Source organism: Eriocheir sinensis, unplaced genomic scaffold (assembly GCF_024679095.1).
Source record: "Eriocheir sinensis breed Jianghai 21 unplaced genomic scaffold, ASM2467909v1 Scaffold819, whole genome shotgun sequence".
Classification (NCBI taxonomy): Eukaryota; Metazoa; Arthropoda; class Malacostraca; order Decapoda; family Varunidae; genus Eriocheir; species Eriocheir sinensis.
Window position 1 is genome coordinate 100,875 of NW_026112185.1, and position 6,626 is coordinate 107,500.

General features: G+C 45.5%; 1 long non-coding RNA gene across 1 annotated transcript in view; it reads left to right on the forward strand.

Annotated features, from left to right (window-relative positions):
* Window positions 1-6,573: 6,573 nt before the first annotated feature.
* LOC126994552 (uncharacterized) overlaps window positions 6,574-6,626 on the forward strand; it is a 43,404-nt gene continuing 43,351 nt past the window's right edge. Inside the window, exon 1 of the long non-coding RNA XR_007749265.1 lies at window positions 6,574-6,626. This exon is cut by the window's right edge and continues 1,221 nt beyond it. This is a non-coding gene — a long non-coding RNA (uncharacterized LOC126994552).

A 6,626-nucleotide genomic window follows, 5' to 3' on the forward strand; every position in this document is an offset into this window, starting at 1 on the left:
GTCTGCCTCACTAAGCCTCTCCCTCCCCAGCCTCTCAGCACTGACAACAACACAGCCATAGAACAACACATTACAGGGCAACACAAGAATCTTTGTCTTCATTTTATGCGGTAAATATGGAGGAACACACCTTGCAATGAACGCTGCTCACCAACACACACACACACACACGTCAACACGCCCCGCCAGGCACTGCTCGGCCTTGGTCTGGGGCTCGGGTCTCCCTTCCTCCCTCTCCACCATTACCAAAACAGAATAACGATTTCTGTCATAACTACAAGGGAATCTCATTACTGGGGCACGTGCGGCTGGGTGTTGTGTGGTGGTGGAAGGTGCAGCTATATGTTTAGCGTCCGTGGCTATATATATAAAAAAAAATCATAGGTACTGTACCGCTGTACCGCTACACTGCTTTCACAAGTGTGTGTGTGTGTGTGTGTGTGTGTATTTAGCTATTTGTAGTCTAGGTGGCCCGAGCTAAGCTCTAATAGTCCCGTCTCCATAAATACATTCATCCAGCCTTTCCTTCATTTGGTGGACACTGCTCGCCTCCACCACCTCTTCCTGCAAGCTGTTCCATGTGTTAACACTTCTGTGTGGAAAACTATAACCTACTTTTTCAAGTCACAAACAGGTTCCTTTATTAAGTTTCTTTCCATGTCCTCTCAGCCCCTGTGTCCTCACAGTTGAGAAGAGATCCTCTCTATCCACCTCATCAAACTTATTTACCAACTTATACAGCGTGATCAGATCTCCTCTCTCCCTTCTTTGTTCCAGTGTCGTCAAGTCCATCTCCTTCAATCTGTGTGTGTGTGTGTGTGTGTGTGTGTGTGTGTTTACCTGGTTGTATTTACCATGTCTTTATCTGCTGTCCAATTAAATAAAGCAAAATAGAACGTGCAAAACAGTCAAGCAATGTTTCATATCCATTATTATTATTAATATTGTTATTATCATTAGTAGTAGTAGTAGTAGTAGTAGTGTAGTGACACGACTTGCCTGATGGCCGAGCCTCCCATAACCCACTTAGCCAGGGGGGTACCTCTTTGGCCGACTGGTAAAGGAGCGGCTCTCCCGTTACGCTGGTCGCGGGTTCGATCCCCGGCGCCGGCAAAACTTCCCTTGTCTGGATTAATTTCTCGTGTGTTTCGTTACACGCAGTGGTCGTGTGGGAGTATAGTAAAGAGAAAAATTCAGGCATTTCAGTAGTAGTAGTAGTAGTGGTACAATTAGCATATACCCAGATAGAAGGAGAAAGTATATATTGAACAAAAGACATGTATGAGCTAGGAGAAGGAGGAGGAAGAGGAGGATTGGAGGAGGAAGAAAAGAGGAAAATAGAGGAAGCGGAAAAGAAGAGTGAAAACTGAAAAGAGAAAGAGAAGAAAGACAAGATGAGAGGAGATGGAGGAGGAGGAAACAATAAGAGAAGATAGAGGGAGAGATGGAGATAAAAAGAAAAGATGAAACGAGGAGGAGGAGGAGGAAACAATAAGAGAAGATAGAGGGAGAGATGGAGATAAAAAGAAAAGATGAAACGAGGAGGAGGAGGAGGAAACAATAAGAGAAGATAGAGGGAGAGATGGAGATAAAAAGAAAAGATGAAACGAGGAGGAGGAGGAGGAGGAGGAGAGGGCAGAATGAAGAGAATAGATAAATAGCTAGACAGACAGATAGATTTACACAGGTTATTGCATGATAACAGATAATAAACCAATAGATACTGAGGTTATTGCACAGGGATAGATAGATAGATAGATAGATAAGCAGAGATATAGATAAATAGACAAACAGATAAACGGATATAGATAAGTAGATAGATAAACAGATAGACAGACAGACAGACGGGCAAATACACAACAAATGGTCAATAGATAGAAAGAGGTTATTGCAGTGATAGACAGATAGACATACAGATAGGTAAATAGATACATAGATATAGACTCAATATAGCCGTAGAAACACTCCTATGTTAATTTTCCCTCCCTTGATAACGTAACTCCTCCTTTTCCTCCGGGTCTCAAGGTCAAAAGGTCAACCCCAAAACGCAACCCCGATGTAATTTTTGGAATGTTAAAGTTTCCATTATCGCGTATTGAGGCGACAGGAGTTATCTTGAGGTTGATTTATAGGCCTACAGCACCCCTAGGATCCAGTATAGGCCTCAACGGGAGTGGCTGTACGCCCGATGCGGCCAGGTGCCATTCATTCTGCCTGGTTGATTGAGAGAATGTGGAGGTGCCGTCAAGTGTATATTTCTCCCTTTTTCAGGCCATGGCGGGGACTCTAGTGTGGTTTATGTTTATCTTCCTGGTACAATAGGCTTAGTTATGTAATATTCACCGCACTGTGCAGGTATATACGCCCTCGTAGGCCTGTGAGAGCGTTACCTGTGTTGAAAAGTGTTGCCGTTTGGCCGAGTCGACTTGCATATTTTGGGTACGAATCGTGTGTTGCGGCGTGAGGTGCCATGTGAGGATATATTTAACCCTATTTTTAGGCCATAGCGGTTATTGCAGTGTTGTTCCTGCATATCAAGGTGGTTAGTTATCTTGTTCAGTCTGTTGTTAAGCACACTGAGGGATAGCAAAGCCCCGTACAAGCCTGTATATGTGATGGGAGGTGTTGCCGTGGGCCCAAAGTCTTGTTGAATAATTTCCTTTTTGCCGCGTGAGGTGCCATAAGCCGATATATTTAATCCTGCTTTTAGGCAATACCGATCATTGTGTTGTTGTTCTTCAGTATTGCAGTGGTCAAATATCTTCACTAGTACACTGTTAGCCACGCTGCGTGATAACTAAGCACGGTATAAGCCTGTATACATGGTAGGAGGTGTTGCCGTCTCCCACAAGTTGACCATTTTTTCCTTATGTGTGTATATGAGCATTTGACGGTTCAGTATGTCTTTCTATGCTAAACAAAGCCTAGGTATTGCAACAGACGTGTTTTGTGCCAGTGTGGGAGCCCTTGAAGCCGTCTATCATTGAGTTAAGTGACCTAGTTTTGGGGTCATTGAGGTCGCCAGCTGATGGCAGTCGCTATCAGATTTAAGTATTCCCGGTGTCTTTCTTTGCTAAATGAAAGCCTAGGTATTGTAATGGACGAGCTTTGTACTAAAATAGTTTATGAGCCCCTGAAGCTGTCTATCACTGTGTTACGTGGTGCGAGTTACGGGTCATTGGGGCCGCCAGCTGACGGTCGATCGAGTAGCTGTCATATTATTTCTCCACGTTCTGAGGCTTTACCGGCCATGCTGGTGTTGATAATGTTTGTTTTAGTGATGAGATATGTTAATCAACGTTCTGTTTATCATACTGTGTGTTCTGTTTATCATACAGTTATTGCCTCTTCGAGCTTAATTTTGGAAGTATGGAAACTGTAGGGTGTTGCCATTCTTCACTACCGGATACATTTCTCCATATGTTAAGGCTGTACCGGTCCTTATTATGTCGTGTAGGGTTGTTTTAGTGCTGAGATATGTTCAGTAATCTTCTATTTATCGTGTCATTCAACCTCATAGTGTCTGAACCCTCACAGTGTCATTTAACCTCACAGTGTCTGTCAACCTCACAGTGTCTGTCAACCTCACAGTGTCTCTCAGCCAAACCGTGTCATTCAACCTTACAGTATCTGTCAACCTCACAGTGTCATTCAACCTCACATAGGGTCAACCATGGCGTCTGTCAACCTCACAGTGTCTGAACCCTCACAGTGTCATTCAACCTCAGAGTGTCTCAACCTCACAGTGTCTGTCAACCTCACTGTGTCAACCTCACAGTGTCTGTCAACCTCACAGTGTCTAAACCCTCACAGTGTCATTCAACCTCACAGTGTCTCAACCTCACAGTGTCTGTCAACCTCACTGTGTCAACCTCACAGGGTCTGTCAACCTTAGCGTCTGTCAACCTCACAGGGTCTGTCAACCTTAGTGTCTGTCAACCTCACAGTGTCTCAACCTCATATTGTCTGTCAACTTCGCTGTGTCAACCTCACAGGGTCTGTCAACCTTAGCGTCTGTCAACCTCACAGGGTCTGTCAACCTTAGTGTCTGTCAACCTCACAGTGTCTCAACCTCATATTGTCTGTCAACTTCGCTGTGTCAACCTCACAGGGTCTGTCAACCTTAGTGTCTGTCATCCTCACAGTGTCATTCAACCTTACAGTGTGTCAAGGAGAAGGGTAGGAGGGAGGGGTGGGAGTAGGGGAAGCCAGGGCGGACCATCGCTGTTTAAGACACTTGAGGGAGGGTGTGTTGGGGTCAAGTGGGGTTGTAGGGGTTGGCAAGGGTTATATATGTGGTTGTGGTGGGTTGGTGAGCGGTTACGTGGTGTTTTGGGTGAGTTGTGTGGGTTTGAAAGTGGGTTATAATATGTTTAGTGAAATTTCACCGCATGACACACCCGCTCCTAGCAAGAAAATTGCTCTGGTCTCGTTAGTAAAATAACCATAACAATGTGCGTATGTGGGTTTTGTGGGGTTATGTGGGGATTTTGGGGGCTATGTGTGGTTGCCGAGGGGCCATGAGGGGTTGGGAATGGTTACAGTGGCGACTCCTGGCAACTATAGGGTGCCATTTCTATGCCCTCATAGTCACTCTATTAGCTTATGTCAAAAGTATAAGGATCCTCTGAAAAAGTATAAACATGCCCGCTATGTGCTGCCCCCTTTTGGCAAGCATGCGCTGTATAAGGGTATTATGTCATCGCTATGAGGGTAACCACGTCTACTATTTCTAAAGGTCTAATAGGAGCTTATTCAGGTTCTGTTGACTGTTTTCTTTGGTTCAGAGTAAAGAAGAAAGGTTAATCTATCACCAGGGTTGTTAAGCTACTCTTGGAAACGCCCACAACGCCCACGAAAGCCTTGTCAAATGGGAGTAGTTGGGAGACGTAAGGTTCAGGAACAGGTCACTGGGTCCATGCGAGGAGAGACACGGCCGGCGGGGTGACCACGTCGAGTATTTCTAAAGGTTAAATAGGAGGTCAATCGGGTTCGCGTTGGTATTTTTGAACATTCAGTGTAAACAAAAGAGGTTAAACTACCACCAGGGTCACCAAACTACCCCTGGAAACGCCCACAACGCCCACGAAAGCCTTGCCAAATGTGCATACGTGGGTGCCAACGGGTTCAGGAAGAGCCACAAAGACGTCGCGGGTGACCACGTCGACTATTTCTAAATGCTAAAAATGAGCCTAATCGCGTTCTCATGACTGTGTTCTCAGGTTCATGGTAAGGAAGGAAGGTTAAACTATCACCAGGGTTATCAAACTACGCCTGGAAACGCCTACAATGCCCACGAAAGCCTTGTCAAATGGGCGTACATGGCCGCCCGGCAGGTCCTTGGGTACAGACGAGAATACACAGGGACGGTGAAGGTGACCTGGTCGACTATTTCTAAAGCTCAAATAGGAGGTCAATCGGGTTTGCATGAGTGTTTTTGAACATTCAGGGTAAGGAAGAAAGGTTAAATCACCACCAGGGTCATCAAACTACCCATGGAAACGCCCACAACGCTCATGAAAAGCCTTGTCAAATGTGCTTATGTGGGGGCCGAGCTCGACATGACAGAAAGACGGCGGGCCGCGGGGGCGAACATATCCACTATTTCCAAAGGCTAAAAATGAGTCTAATCGCACTCTATGGACTGTTTTCTTAGGCTCATGGTAACGAAGAAAGGTTAGTCTTCCACCAGGGTCATTAAGTTACCCCAGGACACGCCCACAACGATCACGAAAGCCTTGTCAATAGGGCGTTCTTGAGCTCCGAAAGGTTAGCCAGAGGTCACGGAGTACGCTGTGAGGTGGCTGGTGACCGCTTCATCTATTTCCCTTGTGGGCGGTTTTGTGGAATTTCTGCTGCGTTTTATTCGTTTTGGGCGTGATAGAGCTGTTTCCTTAAACATAGGGAAGCTGTGTGCCTAAGAGAGCAAGTAATTGGTCTTCCCGTAGCCATAGAATAAATAGGGTGAGTAATATATGAATGGGTGATGCACTCTTGCAAGATGCCCCGCCCATCCGCCTCCCTGCAGGGCTCAGACGCCTCCGCCTCACAAAATAACTATTTTCAAAGGCCAAAAAGTAGATTAAAGGGTTATCATGACTGTTTCCTTAGTCTCAGGGTGAAGAAGAAGGGTTAGACTACAACCAGACTCATTAACTACCCCTGGAAGCGCCCACAACGCCCACGAAAGCCTTGTCGGATATGTTTCCTCAGACGCCTCCGCCCCTCACATTAACTATTCTCAAAGGCCAGAAAAGAGGTCAATCGGTGTCTATTGAGTATTTTTTTTAAAGTTTACAGTAAAGTGGAAAGGTCAAACTACCACCAAGGTCATAAAACTACCCCTGGTAACGCCCACAACGCCCGCGAAAGCCTTGTCAAATATGTATTCGCACATCACCTATTTATAAAGGCCTAATAACATCTTTTTCCTTATTTTCCCTCCATGAATCATAATAATAACATCAATAATAGTTAAAAATAATTATAACATTGCGTATAGTAATCCCGTAGACTCTGCGTACAGAACCATCGGCGGCTCAGTCCCCATCAGTTCCCGCGCGGCGTCCCTGATGGTGCTCGCGTGACCCGTGATATTAAGTCCTTTTTATCGTTTTCCGACAAAT